This window comes from Hippopotamus amphibius, chromosome 15 (genome assembly GCF_030028045.1).
Source record: "Hippopotamus amphibius kiboko isolate mHipAmp2 chromosome 15, mHipAmp2.hap2, whole genome shotgun sequence".
NCBI lineage: Eukaryota > Metazoa > Chordata > Mammalia > Artiodactyla > Hippopotamidae > Hippopotamus > Hippopotamus amphibius.
In genome coordinates, this window is record NC_080200.1 from 67,624,688 (window position 1) to 67,645,380 (window position 20,693).

Sequence of the window (20,693 nt, forward strand, 5' to 3'; positions counted from 1 at the left end):
AGAAATCTCTTGCATTTCTACACACTAACAACGAAAGATCAGAGAGAGAAATTAAAGAAACAATCCCATTTACCATTGCACCAAAAAGAATAAAATACCTAGGAATAAACCTAACTAAGGAGGTAAAAGACCTGTACTCAGAAAACTATAAGACACTCATGAAAGAAATCAAAGAAGACACAAACAGATAGAGGGACATACCATGTACCTGGATTGGAAGAATCAACATTGTGAAAATGACTATACTACCAAAAGCAATTTACATTTTCAATGCAATCCCCATCAAATTACCAATGGCATTTTTCACAGAACTAGAACAAGAAATTTTATGATTTGTATGGAAACGCAAAAGACCCCGAATAGCCAAAGCAATCTTGAGAAGGAAAGACGGAGTTGGGGGAATCAGGCTTCCTGACTTCAGGCTATACTATAAGGCTACAGTGATCAAGACAGTATGGTACTGACACAAAAACAGAAATATAGATCAATGGAACAGGATAGAAAGACCAGAGATAAACTATGGTCAACTAATCTATGACAAAGGAGGCAAGGATATACAATGGAGAAAAGGTAGCCTCTTCAATAAGTGGTGCTGGGAAAACTGGACAGCTACATGTAAAAGAATGAAATTAGAACACTTCCTAACACCATACACAAAAATAAACTCAACATGGATAAAAGACCTAAATGTAAGGCCAGACACTATAAAACTCCTGGAGGAAAACATAGGAAGAACACTCTTCGATGTAAATAACAGCAAGATATTTTTAAATCCACCCCCTAGAATAATGGAAATAAAACCAAAAATAAATAAGTGGGACCTAATGAAACTTCAGAGCTTCTGCACAGCAAAGGAAACTATAAACAAGATGAAAAGACAACCCTCAGAATGGGAAAAAAATATTTGCAAATGAATCAACAGACAAAGGATTAATCTCCAAAATATATAAACAGTTCATCCAGCTCAATATCAAAAAAATAAACAACCCAATAAAAAAATGGGCAGAGGACCTAAATAGGCATTTCTCCAAGGAAGACATACAGATGGCCAAGAAGCACATGAAAAGCTGCTCAACATCACTAATAATTAGAGAAATGCAAATCAAAATGACAATGAGGTATCACCTCACACTGGTTAGAATGGGCATCATCATAAAATCTACAAACAGTAAATGCTGGAGAGGGTGTGGAGAAAAAGGAATGCTCCTGCATTGCTGGTGGGAATGTAAATTGATACAGCCACTATGGAAAACAGTATGGAGGTTCCTTGCAAAACTAAGAATAGAACTACCATATGACCCAGCAATCCTACTGCTGGGCATATATCCAGAGAACACCAGAATTCAAAAAGACACATGCACCCCAATGTTCATTGCAGCACTATTTACAATTGCCAGGCCATGGAAGCCACCTAAATGTCCATCAACAGATGAATGGATAAAAAAGATGTGGTACATACATACAATGGAATATTACTCAGCTATAAAAAGTAATGAAACTGGGACATTTGTAGAGACATGGATGGACCTAGAGACTGTCATACAGAGTGAAGTGAGTCAGAAAGAGAAAAACAAATATTGTATATTAACACATATATGTGGACTATAGAAAAATGGTACAAATCAACCAGTCTGCAAGTCAGAAATAGAGACCCAGATGTAGAGAACAAACATATGGACACCAAAGGGGAAAGCGGAGAGGGTTTTGGGGGGGGGGACGAATTGGAAGACTGGGATAGCAAATTGTACACTTTAAATATATGCAGTTTATTGTAAAAAATAAACAAATAAAAAGTTAAAAAAAAGATTCTATCAAGGTATGACAAGAAAAGAAAAGAAGGAATTGTTCCAGATGACTGATAATTTTCTAATCATGAAATCTTTCTCCAGTCCAACAACAGAAAAAAAATTAAATGTTATTCTTTTACTGAACTTTAGCACTTGGAAAATCTTTACCCTAATTTACTCAGATTTTTGTCTCCTGGATTTATGACACCTGGCAAATGTTGCAGAATTGTCATTTTCCTGAGATAATAATATCAAATCCATATAAATTAAAATAATAAAGTATCATCTTTAAGTAAAAAAAAAAAAAGAACTACTGGCTCTATAGCATTTTCTATGGGAATTCCGAAATTATGTGGTCAGTTAAAAAATAGACATAGGGATATTTCTTTCTAACTTTTTGCTTTTAGTTTGGTAAATTGCATTTATTTATTCATTCATTCATTCATTCATTCATTTATTCATTTACTTTTATTCCAGTTTTTTTGAGATGTACTTGACACACAGCCCTGTATAAGTTTCAGGTGTACAGCATAATGATTTGATTTAAGTACCTCACGAAAGATTATCACAATAAGTTCAGTGAACATCTGTCATCTCATCTAGACACAAAATTAAGTAGAAAAAACAGTTTCCCTTGTGATGAGAACTCAGGATTTACTCTCTTAACAACATTCATATATAACATACAGCAGTACTAGTTATAATCTATCATGTTGTACATTACATGCCTAGTACTTATTTATCTTATACTGGAAATTTCTACCAGTTCAGTGCCCTCATCTATTTCCTCCTTAATCTCTCTCACCTATTTCTTTTCTCACTGCCCTCACCCCACAACCGTCTGGCAACCACCTGTTTGTTTTCTGTTTCTAAAACTCTGTTTCTGTTTTGTTTGTTCATTTGTTTTGTTTTTTTAGGTCCCATGTATAAGCAAACATACAGTATTTGTCTTTCTCTTTCTGACCTACTTCCCTTAGCATGGTCATATTGTCAGAAAGGGCAAAATTTTCATTACTTTTTATGGCAAAGTAATATTTCAGGTGTATGTATACACACACCACATCTTCTTTATCTAATCATCTCTTGATAGGCATTTAGGTTACTTTCATATCTTGGCTATTGTAAATAATGCTGCCATGAACATAGGGGTGCATATAAGTTTTCTAATTAGTGTTTTTATTTTCTTCAGAAAAATACCCAGGAGTGGAATTGCTGGGTCATGTGGAAGTTCTATTTTTAATTTTTTAAGGGATATTTTGAGGTAGTTGTGTTTTTTTAAAGGAATTTTTTCATTTGCTCCAAGTTGTCAAATTTATTGGCATAAATTATTTCATAATAACCTCATTATTATTATTATATTTTTCTAATATCTAGGAAATCTGTAATGGTATTTCCTTTCTCGTTTCTTATACTTCTAACTTGGTTTTTCTCCTTTAAAAATTTGTGGTATTATGGGTTATTGATTTTACTAATCTTTTCAAACAACCACCCTTAGGTTTTGCTGATTTACTCTATTATATGCCAGTTTTCTATTTCATTGATTTTTAATTGTGTCTTTCATTAATTACTTACATTATTCTAGATTATGGAAATAATTATCTAGAATAATAAAATAAATAATTCTAAATTTATTCATTGGTAGCTTACATCATTAATTTTATTCATGTGCTCTTTTCTTATATATTCATTTGAAACTATCAATATCTAATTGTCAGTTTAGCACATCAAAAATTTTTGATAATGTGCATATTTCAATTCAAAATATTTTGAATTTTCCATTGTGGTTTCTTCTTTGATCCATACATTATTTAGAAAAGTGCTGCTTAATTTATAAATAGTTGTGGACTTCTGTGTTATACTTGTTATTGATTTTTAGTTTATTTCACTGTTTTCAGTTTATTTCACTGTTTTCAAATAGCATAACTGGATGCTTTGAGTCCTTTGAAACGTGTTGACCCTTGCTTTATCACCTAGAATATAGTCTGTTTTGGAAAACCTCCCTTATGTATTTAAAAAGAAAGTTTTCCTGCAGTTGTTAAGCTTAAAGAGAATATTAGTTAGGCCAAGTTGTTTTATTGGATTGTTCAAACCTGCTTTGTACTGACTTTTTTTAAAATTTTTGTGGTCGTATCAGTCAATCAATGAGAGAATTGTTAAAATCTCCAAATCAAAATGGTGTATTTGTCTCTTTCTCCAATTAGTTCTGTCAATTTTTGTGTTAAATAATTTGAAGCTATGCTTTTAGGAAATTAGGAATTTAAGGTTGTTGTGTGTTCCTGTTGGCCTGACCTATTATCATCTGGAAATATGTCTATTTGTCTCTAGTAAAATTTCATTTCATGAACTTTCCTTTGCCTATTTTTAGTGGTCCTGAATCAATTTATTTCCCTTAATATATAGGATATGACTTCCTCCATTTTCAACATCAAAATAACTGTGTTATATTTAAAGTGAATTTTTTGATGAAGAACATATATCTGCATCATTTCTTTTTATTAAAACTATTTTTTCTTTTAAATAGGGTCTAGTATATTAATATTAAAAATAATTATTGATGTAGTTGGACCTAAATCTACCATCTCATTTATTTCTAATTTTACTATATGTTCATCCCTTTATTCCTCTTGTTTTTTAAATTTCCTTTATTCCTCTTATTTTTCTTCTTTTGGGTTTAATCAAATATTCCTGCTCCATTTATTCTTCTCTATTATCTATTGTTACAGAGTCTTATATTACTCTTTATATTTCAATATGCATCCCTGAGTTAGTTTTGTTTTTATAACATCCTAAATAATGTGAGAACCTTTCAAGAGTTTAACACCATATACCAATATCCTCCTTTTTAAAAAATCTCTTGCCATATATTTTTGATACTTTTATATATGTATGTATGTGTGTATACATATATATATCAACCATCCACAAAATATTATTGTTTTGCATAAAACACTCAACTTTTTTTATATATACACACGTTTTTCCAGTCCACTTTGTTCCTTCTGCAGGACTGTGCAGAATCATTTTCTATAGCTGGAACTTTTTTCTTTCTTTTTTGTTTTTCTTCTTTAGTTTTTATTGTAGTTTAGGTCTGCTGAGAGTGAATTTACTCAATGTTTGCCTAAAAACATTTTATTTCACTTTTCCTCTAAGTCAGCTTTATTTAGGACTAATATAAATTCAATAAAATTCACCAATTTTAAGTGAACTCATGGTGTAGAACATTTTCATCTCCCCCTGGAATTCCCTTGTTCCTGTTTTCAGTCAATCCCTTTCTTTTCTCCCAGCCCTTGAGATCCACTGATCTACTTTTGTCAGTGTAGTTTTGTCTAGAATTTCATATATTCTGTCTCTTGAGCATAAAACATTAGACATTCATCTATGTTGTACTTTGGTCTGTTTATTGCTGACCGGTATTTTGATATATGGGTTTACCACAGTTTGTTCAACTGTTCACCAGCTAAATTACATTTGTGTTGTTTTAAGTTTGGGGGCTTTAAGAATAAAATTGCTATTAATATGCATGAATAAATTTTTTGTGGACATATGCTTTTATTTTTGTTGAATAAATACCTAAAATTGAAAAATTTTAGTCATTGGATATATATTTTTTTTAATAAAGAAAAAATAGTTTCCCAAGTGGCTATATTATTTTATATCTCCACCAGAAATTTATGGAAATCATAGGTGCTCTTCATTCTCACCAGTGTTGTCCTTTTAATTTAGCCATTCATTTAGCAAAAAGGAGAGGTAACTTATGCTTTTCATAGGCTTTTATCTAATAACTAATGATACTGAATATCTTTTTGTGTGATTACTTTTACTTCCCATATGTTTTTTGATGGAGTATTTATTCAAAATTTTTGCCCTTTAAAAATTAGATTGTTTTATTATTATTTTAATGTAAGAGATTTTAAAAGTATTCTGAATATAAGTCCTTTATCAGATATCAATTTTGCAATTTCTTTTCCTAGTCTTTGCTTTCTCTTTTCCTTTTCTTAATAGTGTCTTTTTATAATAATAGCAAAAATGTTTTAATTTTGATGAAGTAGAATTCATGATTTTTTTTCATTTATAGTGTATGTTTGCCAAACCCAAAGTCATAAAGATTTTTTTCTATGTTTTCTTCTAGACCTTTTATTGTTTAATTTTTACAATTTGGTACATTATTTATTTCTAATTAATTTTGTGAATGTTGTGGGGAGATAATGTCTATTTTTTCCCACATAGTTAACCAGTTTTTCTAAAAACATCTGTTAAAAAGAGTATCATTTCTCTGTTGAATTACTGTGGCATCTTTATCAAAGATTAATCAGATATATGTATATATATTTCTAAACTCTTTATTATGTTTCATTAATTTATGTCTCCCTATGTCAGTATTGCACTGTCTTAATTACTTACTTTATAATAAAGCTTGAAATCATGTATAAGGCCAACACATTTTTTCTTGATTTTAAGTTTTGATTTATCTATTTTACACAAATTTTAAAATCAGTTTATTGATTTCTACAAAAAGTTTACTGGGATTTTGGTTGGGATTACATTTAACATATAAATCAAAACATCAAGGATGAATAAACTAACAATATTTAACCTTGCACTTATTTTGTCAAATTTCCTTAAGTATTTCATATTTTTATGTTATTGTAAATGGTACTTTCAAAACTTTTAAATTCTAATCTTCCTTTCCAACCTGTATACCGTTATTTCTTTTTCTTGCCTTATTGCATTGGCTAGAATCTTCAGTATAATACCGAATAAGACATGATGAGAGCAAAAGTTTTTGTCTCATTTCACCTGAGGGTGAAAAACATTATGTTTTGCCATGAGGTATGGTGTTTGTTGTAGGTTTTCATAGATGCCTTTGTGGTCTGAGGAAGTTCCCCTCTAGCTCTAGTTCCCTGGAAGTTTTTATTGGTATGAGGAAGTCCTCTTTTGTTTCTATTTTCTAAGAGCTTTTTTTTTTAAAAAAATCATAAGTGGATGTTGAATTTTGTCAGCTTATGTTCTGCATCTATTGAGGTGATCATATGGTTTTAGTTTCTTTTGTCTGCTATATAGTCAGTTACATTAATTGATGTCCAAATATTAAAACAACCTGGCCTCCCTTAAATGAGCCCCTCTTGGTTATTATCTTTTTAATATACTTCAGGAATCAATTAGCCAAAAGCTTTATTAAATTTTATTCTGTGGTTTTATTTTCTTGTCATGTCTTTGCCTGGTTTTGGCAACACAGTCATGCTAGCTTCCTAAAATGAGTTGGGAAGTATTTATACCTGTTTTATTTTCTGGAAGAGTTTGAGTGGGATCATTGTTATTTTTTCCCTTTAATATTTGATGTAATTCATGAGTGTAGCCACCTGAATGTGGAATTCTTCATGGGAAGGTTTTTAAATACACATTCAATTTATTTAATCATTATAGAGCTATTCATATAATCTGTTTCTTTTGAGTGACCTTCAGTATTTTATGTTGTTCAGGAAATTTCTCCATTTCTTCTTAGCTGTCAAATTTATAGGCAAAAGTTTTTTCCTAATATTCCTTAATATTCTTTTATTTTTCTGTTGGATCTATAATGATATCTTCTCTTTCATTTCTGATATTGGTGATTTGTAACATCATTGTTTTTCCTTTCAGATTTGCTTAAGGTTTATCAAAATTTTACTGGTTTTCAAAGAGTTAAATTTGATTCTATTGAGTTTTTTTCTATTTATGTTTTCTATGTCATTGATTTCCCTCTTATTTTTAGTATTTTCTTTCTTCTGCTTACTTTGGGTTTATTTGCTCCTTTTTCCCCCCAAGATCTTTAGGGTGGAAGTGGAGGTCCTTAGTTTTAGACAGTTTTTATTATCTAATATAAGCCTTTGATTCTATAAAATTATCTTTATTCATTGCTTTAGCTGTGTTCCACAAATTTGATGTCTTGCTTTTTCATTTTTATTCACTTAAAATATTTTCTAATTTCTATTATGATTTTTTTCTTTGACCCATCTTTATATTGTTGTATTGTTTAATTTCCAAATATTTGTGGATTTTTTCAAATATCTTCCTGTTATTTATTTCCAGTTTAATTTCATTGTGATCAGAGGACACTCTTGACTTCATTTCAGTCTTTTTAAATTTAGAGGTTTTTGTTTGTTTGTTTGTTTTTCCTGAGAATATGGCTTATCTTGGTCAGTGTAAAATGGACACTTGAAAAGAATATATATTCTGCTGTTTCTTGGGGAGGGCTATAAATACCAATTAGAGCAAGTTGATTGAAACTTGAATACTTACACCCTCCATTTCTTGTGCTGTTTTTGTCACAAATTTTAATTCTACATATTCTATAAACACCACGATGCACTCTTTTCTGGGGTGTATGGACTATCAATTATCTTTAAAATTCACTAAAATATAATAATGACTGCCATATATGTGTATCTATATGTTCATCATTTCTGATGCTCTTTATAGTTTACATTGATTCAAATCTCTATCTGGAACCATTTCCCTTCTGCTTGAATAAAACACTTTAATATTTTTTTATTGTGCATGTCTATTGCTTATAAACTCTCCCAGGTTCTGCTTATTTAATTAATCTTAATTACTCTTATTTATTGTAGATGTTTGTGCTAACTAAAGAATTTTCAGTTGACAGCCCTTTTTTTTGTTTTGTTTTGTTTTGTTTTTTCATTTTCCTTTTTGTATTAAAAGCTATGCTTACTGTCTCTGGCACATGTTATTTTTTCTTTTAACAAAATCTTCTGTTTTCTTTATGTTTGCCCCTCTTTATGCATGTGTCTTTTCCCCGCCTCTACTTACTTTTAAGATTTATTTCCTATTCCAGAATTTCAATTATGATATCCTGCAGTGTGGTTTTTCTTTAGGTTGATTTTTCTTAGGGTTCATAAAGATTGTTGGATCAGTGGATTTTTGGTTCTCATCAAATATAGAACAATTTGGATCCATGTTTTGAAATATTTTCTTCATTCTTTCTTATTTCTTATTTGTGAGATTTTATATATACTTGATATTGTCATCCCACAGAGAACCCTTACTATGTCCATTTTATTTTAGTCTTTTTAGTCTCTTTGCTTCACATTATATGGTTTCTATCACTCTGTCTTCAAGTTTATGGTCTTTTCTCTTGCACTGTCTATTATGCTGCTTTTAACCCAGCATAATTTTCTATTCAGATGTTTTTCTATCTATGGCAGTTCCATCTTTCTTTTAGAGACATTCTATTGTTCTATCATATTTATGTTTTCCTTTACTTCTGTGATCATATTTTTTAATGGCTGTTTCAAACTCCTTTGTCTTCTAGTTCCATCAAGTGTGCCATTTCTGACTTTGTTTCATTGATAAATTAGTCTCCTAGTTAGTAGTCATATTTTCCTAGTTCTCTGTATGTCTGGTGATTATTTATAGATTGCCAAATATTGTTAATTTTTTTCCTTTGAATTGCTGTATTTTGTTGTATTCCTTTAAATAGCATTGAGTTTGCTTCTGGTACACAGTTAAATATGGAATCAGCTGGATCTATCTGACGCTTGTTATTGGATTTTGGTGGGGGTGGCTGGTTACATTGTGTTCAGAGAAGCTGTTGCTCCAGTGTTAAGTTGGCACCTTTACTAAGGTGATAACCCCTGAGCATTCCATCCAGTGCCTTGTCCATCATGAGGGTGGTTGTTGGGAAGGAAACAATTCCCAGCCTGGTGTAAATTCCAGAAAGTGTTTCACCTACTCCTTTCCAATGAATACCAAATTGATACCAGTTTCTCTTTATCCCAGTGTGGTCCTCTGCATTGGCCCAGCCTGCATTGATCCTAGAGAAGAAAAAAGACAGTGTGTATCAAATCACCAGTGCGGTTCCTTCACTCTCTGGGAACGTAGATCATCTCAATCTTAGTGTGTTCACAGCTCTCGGATATCTTCAAAATATGATTTTCACATTTATCATGTTATTTCTGATTGTTTGAAGAAATATTAGCTTTCATGTCCTAACTACTGTTAATCTAGAAAAATCAGATACTTCTTATAGACCCAAGTCTGTAGAAAAAAATTGTACTCCATACATAGATGTATTCTCACCAAATGTGTCATATATTCACCAAAGTGGAGTTTATCTATTAATTCTCATAAAAATAGCAGTGCTAGTGAGGTGTCCTGTTATGCCCCTGGAGGAGTTAAGTTTCCAGCTTTGCAAAGCTTACAATGTATTGAAACATTAAGAAAAAAAGGAAGACTTTCCCACCTTGACTATGCCTGTAAAGCAGGGGTACCCATTCATGGGAGACTCAGTAAGAGAGATTTGCTCGACAGACGTGAGGCTGGATTCAGGGAAAGGACTAGATGTACAGATGGAGATCTGCCTGCACAGGTCACATTTTGAACTACAGGCTTGAGTAAGATGATATGGTCCTAGCTAGAGATTAATAAATGGGCATATAGCTCCTAGGAAACTTGGGATACAGGTCAACTTTATCTTGGCCATAGTAGGCCATCTAAATTGTGTTACTTAGATCACAGAAGGTGTGAACCAAGCTATAGTCCCATCTCATCCTGTAACAGCTCTTGATCTCTTGTCCTTCGTGGGTATTCTTTTTAGGGATGGCTGTGACCTTGCTGACCCTGACCTGGTATGATCTTAATCGCCCCAAGGGCTTTGGTGGGTTCCTGGGTTGAATATATCAGTGTGAGGCCAGGGCTGAGGACTCCTGATCCCCTTCCAAACACCATAAACGTACGGAAGGGCAAACCTGGGAAACCAACCAGCCCTGACATTAGCTGAAGGTGTTTGAGTCTGGCTCCTCTGGCCAATGAGTCATAATTCTTTTATTTCACTGGAATGGTAAAGAGAATAATGTAATCATGTTTTATTTGTACAAAACTACTTTTCAATACCTCATTATGTATGTATAATTCACTAAGATCCCTGCCATGCTTTACTTACTGTTTGCATTTCCCCCGCCCCCCGCCCTTGGAAAGTTACACAATTTATTTTTATAACATTTGAATGTAAAACTAATACCACATTGTGAGCAAGACTTCACTGTTTATATAATTTCCTTGGATTTATTGCTTGCGGTTCTGTGTATAAATCACAGCAATATCATAAATTAGAAATTGCTTCTCTACCTTGTCCATTATATTTACAGACAGGGTCATAATTACCAAAGTATTCATTTTCAAAATCTCTTGGTTTGACTCCAACCTCATTTATTATGGTTGCATTATTTCTGTAACGCTGTTTATTAGTTGGTGCCAGTCAATGTGATAATCTCCGCGCCGGGCTGCAGCCAAGGGCTAGCACAGGTATGGAATTCTGTGAGTCACTTCCTTTCCTATCTTGTCAGTTGTCTGTGAATGAAACTAATTAAAGAATTTTTTTATGTGTTTATAAGATGCACACATATGCCACGGTCTGGACAGAAAAATAGCTCGGCGACTTGGATGTATAGAGAAGGTTGTCAACATATGGTGAACCTTGTTTTCTCATTTGTAAGATAAGATTAGCTTGAGGGAGGGGTTTTTAGTCCATGGTTTGCAGAGCCCTGAGTTTCCTTGGAGGTGACCTAAGGGAGGTTTCTGAGAATATGAGAAACCATCCACGTCATGGCAAGAGTGGCTGCGTTTTTGTCTTGTGCATTGGGTATCCATTCGTAATGATGTTTGGTCTCGTAGGTCTAAATCGGCTTCTATAGGTCTAAATAATCCGAGGTGTCATGAGGCAGCTACTTGGACTGCTGCGGAGGTGGCAGGAACAAGAGTTAAATCCCGACCCCACGAAGCTCTTTGCTTGGATGTATGGCATACCCAGGGTGCGGGGAGAGGAAGGGACCTCGTCGATGAGTCCTAGCTCATTGCCCATGCCTTGCCTTGCTTCTGGGGAAACACAAAGGACTGAGGCAAGGCTCCCTGTATCGGCAATCTCATGCTTTAGAGAGGACAGACACGAGGACCCCAGGCAGGTTGACGTCAGAAGCTGGTGTGGGAACACAGAGGGAGGCTGCTGACCAGACAGGTCCATGGCGCTGGGGGGCAGGGCTGGGGCAGGGAACTGAGGCAGGCTCCTCGCTGAACTGTGGTGGAAGCCAGCTGTGGACTGCTTAGCTTAAGGTGCAAAGTACTTCATTTTAATTTCCCACATGCCTGCAAACATACCTGCTTGTTACTTCTGCCCAAATACTTGAATTACTCAAGTGCCTGCCTCTATCTCTTTCTCCCCAGTGTGACAAACCCAACTGTCTCCAGACACCGCCACGTGTCCCCATGGGGTGGCAAAGTCATCCCTGGTAGAGAACCACTGATCTAAGATTAGGTACTAATCAAGGACAGTCATCCAATGCCAATATATAGAAAGAAGAACACGTAGAAATGAAAGGAATTTATAGTCCAGCATATTGAGGACTGTCAGAATACGTGAAATACATCCTATTATTCTGATGCAAAACATTCCTTCTGAGTGATTTTGGTATGTGTCTGCCTAACAGCTATTTCAAAGGAAAATAGTTTTGCTTGAAGTGAGAATTTATCCAAAGGTGAAATAAGGGGATCACATCCAACATTTGCTCTGGAAAGATTTAAAATTCTTTTTCTCTTGACAGTAGAGGGAGGTTTTTTTCCCTTCTTTTTTATTTATTTTTTTTTCACTTTTGGTCCACCGGGGATTTCTCAGATTCAGAAGAAAGTATTGATATTTCACAAAAGACAAGTAAAAAGGACTAACACTCAAGCTCTCGGTTGCAAATGGTGTGCAGAAAGATGTCCCAGCGTGCCAACAAGAGGACATTTTTTCTTCTCAGCAAAAAGTGCAGAAACCTCAGTTCACTTGCAGAAATAAAAGGCATGCAGGGACCTGCCTGTCACTCAGAAATAGTGGCAAAGAAATCAGGGCTTTATCGCCAGAACTGGGATTAAATAACTCTCTGCTCGGCCCCAGACTCCCCAGGTCTTCAGTGATTGCCTGCACCGGATGGGGCTCCGCTGGCTCTGTGTCCAAGGCTCCCAGACGGAGGGTGTCACCGGGCGTCGCTGACCCCACACGGGCACTCACAGTGCCTTCAGCCTCCTGCTCATTGATTCTGCCTTTTAATCTGATACAGGCAGCGGAAAACTTGTCCTCAGAGCCGTCCTTGTTCAGACCTGACCTCGAGAAAAAGATCACGGCACACGCAGCCCGAGTGCTCTGGGATGAAGTTACTCTGGATTCTCAAGCAGGCAGAGCTCGGTTCACTGCCAAGGCCCTAAAGCAGCCCAGTCCTTCCGTCTGCAAGTGACAATTCCCAGAAGCTCTGCCTCCAGGCCTCTGCTTTTGGCCTCCATCCTAATTGATAATGTGAAGCCTTTTTCCTGCTTAAAGAAATCTGCGTTCATCACCTAGCAGGAACAAGCCAGAGCTGAAGGACCGTCTCGGTTTCATCAAATGCCCTGGATCTCACTTCTCCCACTTTGGAAAGTTAAATATGTGGTCTGAGGTGTTGAGAGAATTTTTTTTTCTTTAAGAACTTTTATTGAGATACAACTGACATACAATAAAATGCGTATATTTAAAGTGTACAGTTTGATTTTTTTCTTATTAGTAATGTATATATGGCAATTCCAATCTCTCAATTCATCCCCCACCCCCCTGCTTTCCCCATTTGGTGTCCATGTGTTTGTTCTCTACATCTGGGTCTCTATTTCTGACTTGCAAACCAGTTGATTTGTACCATTTTTCTATATTTCACATATATGTATTAATATACGATATTTGTTTTACTCTTTCTGACTCACTTCACTCTGCATGACAGTCTCTAGGTCCATCCATGTCTCTACAAATGTCCCAATTTTGTTACTTTTTACAGCTGAGTAATATTCCATTGTATATATGTACCATATCTTTTTTATCCATTCATCTGTTGATGGACATTTAGGTGGCTTCCATGGCCTGGCTATTGTAGATAGTGCTGCAGTGAACACTGAAGTGCGTGTGTCTTTTTGAATTATGGTGCTGGGTATATGCCCAGCAGTGGTATTGCTGGGTCATATGGTAGTTCTATTTGTAGTTTTGCAAGGAACCTCCATACTGTTCTCCATAGTGGCTGTATCAATTTACAGTCCCACCAACAGTGCAAGAGGGTTCCCTTTTCTCCACACCCTCTCCAGCATTTACTGTTTGTAGATTTTCTGATGATGCCCATTCTAACTGGTCTGAGGTGATACCTCATTGTAGTTTTGATTCACATTTCTCTAATAATTAGTGATGTTGAGCAGCTTTTCATGTGCCACTGAGAGAATTTCTAACTGGGGCTCCTTGTTTGGTTATAAGCCACAGTGTAAAGCTTCACCCACCCGGGACAGGGCCCGTGCAGTAGCCACAACTGTGCTGTTCCAGAACCTCCCTGATATGCATGTTCTGGTTTTGTTCCCAATGCTCTGACCCTCTGACCGGGAGCTGTGATCCCAGCAGACACGTCTGGGTTCCCCTCAGTTGCTCACACCTGGTGGTGCAGGAATGGACCTGCCCCTCAACCGTGTCTGGAGCCGGAGCGAGACCACACTCTGTGCCTTTACCCCCTGCAGCGTCTGGGGGAGGGTGGCCTTCCTCACACACGTGTGTCATAATAACGACCAGATCAGGCACGTGTGCTGCACACAGTATGCAAGGCATCCCTGAGCCACAGCAGCCTCTACAGCAGTAGCCGTCAGCATCCGTGTATCAGTATTCGATTCCAGAAAGGCAAATCTAGAAAGCTGAAGTCACACTGGCCACCCTGCAATTGTGGAAAAGGGGGACCTTTCTGGGCTGAGCCTGGCTTGTCTTTATTCGAATATCATTCAGCAAAAATTTGCTGATACTAGTGTCCTGTGAAAAGCTGGCGGCACAGAAAGATGAAAACTACCCACAGCCCTGTTAGCAAGACGCTCAGAGATTGCTGGGCCATGTTCTCATGTGGTTAAGGTACCTCCTTTCAGGGCGGCCGAGGCAGACAAAGCCAGCCTCCTGGGGGCGCAGGAGGAGAGAACTGACCTGATGGAGGTGGGGAGTCCAGGATGGTGGCGTCAGGGAAGGTTGCTGGAGGAGGGAAGGTTGAACCGACTCTCATTTGCTGACTAAGCGTTTTCCTGAAGGGTTTAAGTCCACAGGATTCCATGTTTAGCTGGCACACCTGCAGAGGGCTTGCCCGCGGGGTGCAAGCTTGACCACCTTCCTCGTGCTGCAGGCATTCGGAGAGGCAAATCCTGACCGTGGGCGAGGGGGTCCTTTCCCAGAAGCCACGCTACTAAGTCCTGGATGTGAGGCGCACAACCAGGAAGGGGGCCCTGCACACCTGCTGCCCCAGAAGCAGTTGTTGAGGGCCCCTCACTCACTGGGAACACAAACCTCCTCCTCCATGAACTCTGGTCCTCCTCTCCATCCTCCCCCACATCCTGGCCGGACAGCTCCGCATCCCCACATCTGAGCAGCCGGTGCTCCAGACAGCGCCTTCCGGGGTCTTGCCTGTGGAGTAGACCCTGATTCCCTTGTAAAGAAGAGTCTTCTCTACACACAGAACACAGTCATTTTCCCCAACACGGGGTCCTGCTTTCCCTCCAGGAGCCCCGTTAACGCACAACCCCCCCACCAGAGGCGGCTGGCTGGTCCGCGTCCCTCCCCTGCTGGACCGCCCGTGTCCCTGCGTTGCCCACCATGGATCCTCTCCTGAAAACACAGGCTTTGTTACATGCTTTCCAAAGCCTTGAAGACTTCTGCTCAAAGGCTCTATCCTGAGCACTTCCTCGGGATTCCACGGAAGCCTCAGGACCGCTGGCTGCTCATCACACCTGGGGCCGGCAGGTGGCCTGCCCTATGGACTCTGACAGCACGAGGGCGTTGAGCTGCCCTTCCATCCCCTGACAGCAGTGCCTTGTGTTTCCAGCCTCAGCTGTGGAGCCTGTGGAAGCTGCTGTCACTCATCCTCAACATGTCCAGGGGGCACAGGTCACTGCAATTGCCCAAGGTCACAGAGGGACTGGCCAAGGTGATGGGAAGGGAGTGACTTGCCCCAGATCACCTGGTAGGAGTGTGGACTCTGGAGTGAAGCTGGTCCTCTGACCTGGATGAAGCATCATTGTTGAGTGTTTCCTACCTTCATCTCCTCACCCGGGGCTGGATCCTTTCTAGTCAATAAGATCTCTTTCTATCCGCCCTACCTTTAATCCATCTTTAATAAAAAAAAGAGAATAAAACAGGAGTAGATTGGGTGTAAACCTTGTTTTAGCTTTGTTTGTCATGTTATTTTTTAAGATCTTTGCTCTGGGCACTGTAATTAGAGAGACACATAACACCTTCCATTTGTAAGTCTTATTAATTTAAAATCTACAAGCGAGGAAAAGCCCAGAGCATTATCCATATTCTAACACCCACAGAAAAATTAGTCAGGCACCTAACAGTTATAAATCCTCTACGCGAGGAGATAGTTGTTGCTGGCAGAGATGGTCCTGATGTAATGGAGGCATTTAATGTAGAAAAGGTTGCTCTATTTCTCTTCCTGACGGCACCCGACAACCAGGGCGGCAAGGCTGGGGGAGAAGCTGGAGAGGAAGGCTGCCCAAGAAAAGCAATATGTTGGCTGGGTTGATCAATAAGAAGATTAACTTAACCAAGTAGAGGACTTATCAATCTTCTTATCGATCCGCTTAGCAAACATATTAGTATGCTGGTGCAGCACAGCCAGGCTGTCCGGGCGGCGTTTCATCAGGTCTGCGGTAGACCAGCTCTCCCAGCTCTGGCCGAGGTTCTTCTCCTTACAGCCCACTCACCACCAACAAAGACCACCCCTCCTCTCTTCCTGGGCAAGACTGTCCCCAGAGAAGGAGATCGATGGAGAAAATGAAGTGGGGGGTGATATAGGTAGCTCTTAGAAGCTGGATTCAAATTCAATCAACAAGTTCTTGTTTGGTAAGAATTCCTGTCACTCAATTAAAAAAAAAAGCATAAAGTGAGCTTTTATTCATTGAGTATCTAGTGAAAGCTCAAAGAAAATTATTTTAAGTGTTCACTTTTGTGATCCTTGAACGTTCCTCATACGGGCATCAGAGAAACAGATTCACGTTCATCTTCAGGGGCAGAGTAAACACTTCCACATTTTATTCTCGAAAAAAGTAATGCTTTGAAAGTATCTGGACAAATCTCAACAACTTTATTTTGAATCTGGTATGACATAATGAAGAGGTTTCGAAGTGATATTTATGTAGCTTAAAAACGGTTATTTATTCATTCGATAAATATTTACTGTATACAAAGTCTAAATCTTTCGTCGTCTGTCCTAAGACCCGTCTATTCTGTACGGCTGATGGTAATCCCCTCCAGGGGAGGGAATGGAAGAGTCAGGTGACGTCACTTCCCTGCGCTGCAGCGAGCTCTGCTCTGCCCTCTTTCACCGCAGTAAGGAAGCGGCAAATCCTGAGCTTACTCATCCACAGTGAAGAATACCTGCAACTTGCGTATTTTATTGTAAACATAAGTCCCTTTCTAACTAATTCCATCACTGTTTGCCTTATTTCACAAAGGATAAACACTTGGCCCAAGATCAGTTGCCTCTTACTTCCCTTCAAAACGTTTGGAACGGAAGTTCCATTCCAGACGGACGTGGATGCCTTGACATCTCACTGCAGGAGAGACGGGATAAACGCACAGTGCTCCTGGCAGGGGACATGTGCTCAGCTACCAGGAAGAAAGAAACGTTGGCTATTTCTTCAAGAAACTCTCCGTCCCTCTTGGGAATTCCCGTGAAAATCCTGGGGAGAAGAGTCAGATGCCACAGGGTGACGACCGTGACATGACGGAGAGAACCCAGATGGGGACAGGGATGGCCACCTGTGATTTTTTTTCCCTCATTTTATTTATTTATTTTTTTTTGAGGTACACCAAGTTCAATCATCTGTATTTATACACATATCCCCGTATTCCCTCCCTCCCTCGACTCCCCCTCACCATCCCTGTCCCAGTCCTCTAAGGCATCATCCATCCTTGAGTTGAACTCCCTTTGTTATACAGCAACTTCCCACTGGCTATCTATTTTACAGTTGGTAGTATATATATGTCTATGCTACTCTCTCACTTCGTCTCAGCTTCCCCTTCACCCCCCGTCCCCCCAAACCTTGAGTTCTCCAGTCCATTCTCTGCATCTGCGTCCTTGTTCTTGTCTTGTCACTGAGTTCATCAGTGCCATTTTTAGATTCCGTATATATGAGTTAGCATACAATATTTGTCTCTCTCTTTCTGACTTACTTCTCTCTGTATGACAGACTCTAGGTCTATCCACCTCATTACATATAGCTCCATCTCATTCCCCACCTGTGATTTTTATGTCTTCATCTCCTGTGGTTTTATAGGCTTCAGTGGAGAAGATGGGGGGATCGTTTATTGGTTAATTCACCCAAAAATATTTATGGAAAGCTTCATATTTTGCTAAGAATTGGGGCTTGAAAGATGAAAAATACATATTCCATGCCTTCCCAAAACCCAGAGTCTAGACAGAGAACAGGCATTGCCGTACCCACTTTGGGGAACCAGGGGCATCTTTAAGGTGAGTCGCTTCTCTGCCTGGGTGCAGGGATTATAAGACACCTGGCAGCAAGCTGTTCTTGTGGGAGACATCACTGCAGTGGCCTCCACTGCTTGTGCAAAAGCAAGTCAGAGAAAGGGAAAGCAGTGTAACCTGTGTCTGGTTTAGGGAAATGTACCTCTTGATGTGCCAGGCTCTGCAGGTAGAGAGGACAGGTAGGCAGGAGGGATGCTGGCCTTCCAGGACCGTGATGGGACTCTGATCCTTCCCACATCTATTTTAGTGTGTGTTGTTGATGGCCACAAAATACTCAGTCTGCCTAAACAGAAAAGCAAAACGAAAGCTCCTTGGACACACACCTGTCTGGGTGGGACTGGGCCTGGTCTGGGTGAAGTGGCTCTGAGGTCCGCAGTGATGTTGGATTCTCGCCCATCTACATAGCATGCCCATCACGGAGAGAGTGCATGGCTCTTTCCTTCAAGACGACTCAGCTCGAAGTCAAGTCTTAGGTTGGTAACTGGTCCTTCATGGACACCTTCCAGCTAAGCTGGAAACCAGGCGGAGTCCTTCTGTGAGCAGGCAGTTTTCAAGACACACCAAGAAAGAGTACTTTCCTTAGTTTCTTGTACCAGAAACTATGAATCAGTTTCCACCTTGAGATATGGAATTTAGGAACATTTAGGGGAAACATAATCATTTTGGGCTTTCCTGATACAGACTGTTAACTTTGTAAAGCAGATTATGAAGAACATGTTTTAGCAAAGAAAACATGAACTTGAATTATAGAGCACTGCTTATCAAAGGGTGGTTTGCAAGACAACGAGGATCAGATTCAGATTATGAACTAGCTACAAATTTTGATTTCCAGGCCCTGCCCCAGAACTAATGAATACAGTCTCTAGGGTTAGGGCCCAGAAATACCAAATTTTAACAAGTCCTCATAGTAATTCTTATGCCCTTAAAATCTTAGGGTGATTGGTTTAACAGGCTTGCTTTCAATTTGTTGCCTATTATCAATATATTATCAAAGTTTATATATAAATTGTATATATCGTTATAAAGCACACATATGGTTATAAATCTGTTGGTTCAGACATACAACCTTCATGTGAATTGCATGGAAACCATGTCTTGGAGGTTGATTCCTACCTGTCTTTAACCCAGCCCTGACGGGCGGTAGCATGCAGTTTAGAACCTCAGACAATGTTCATGGAGGTCTGGTGGAGACTGAGAAGCTACGTCTTGAGCCCCAGCTTTGCATCACTTAGAATCCTGACGTGATGTGTGCCCTGGTGGCTGGAGACTGCACCCTCAGGCAGAAGGGAGTGAAATATCTGGGAGGACCTTGTAGGCATCACAACAGGTCCACCTGCACTGGGAGATTCTGCATAGAACTCACTACGTGTGATGAAGCACAGCTTGCCCTCATGGAGCCGAGGCTGTGTGTCTTCCGTGTCGGGCGCGTCCCTGGAGATGGGTGGACATAGGGTTTGGGAAAGCACGTGCCCTGGGAAAAGGGCGCTGTAGAGGCATCCTAGGGCGGCTTCTGTGAACTGAAAATTCTGCTTCCATCTGTAGATTTGACATGTAAAAATTAATCCTAAGAAGGTCACCCACACGTGTGAGATACGTTAGCTTCTGAATTAGGTGGAACTTTCTACCAGTTTCCCCAGGATGGGAGGTCCCGCCTTCCTGTCCTGAAAGAGAGTGGGCAGCTGCCTTGCTCCAGGTAAATTAAACTTGGCTGGGTGTGCTCAAGGGGGTGACCGTGGGGGCTGCTTCTAAAGCTAAGAGTAATCTGATTCTGTTCAATGCTAGGCAGCTAGAAGCAGAATTTCACCCCAAAGCCCCTGTTTACATTGTGGGTAGCCAACAAAGCAGAGAAATCAGGGGCTCAGGAAAGCCAAAGGTTTAGAAACATGATCTCTGAAGCCGCTTCTTACTGAAATATCTGGACCTGACAAAACAAAACACGTGTCTCCAGCGCAGGAGATTTCCATCTGTCATTCCGACAGCAAGGTGGCCCCACCCTGCAGACAAAGCTCACAGGCTGTCAGCTGCCTTCCCGAGCTGGGACAGCATCGAGCACTGAACCTTCCCTGCTCTTTCCCTCTGTTCCCCTTTGGGGTCAGCTTCACACATTTATGGAATCGCTAACTGCGTTGAAGAGGGTAGCTTTTGACCAGGGAATGGAGTTTTTCGCTTTGCTCAGAGTTAATTGGCCATAAGGGGCCCCCGTCTGTATCCTGGTCTCATTAGCGCCAAGTTTTAGCTACATGGCCTAACTGACCCACGTCCAGAGCCACCACCCTCATCCTCCGGGCAGAGGGGCGTTATCTGCAGGCACACGGTCCGGTCACATCTACATCGTGGTGGCTGGAACTCGGGGGCC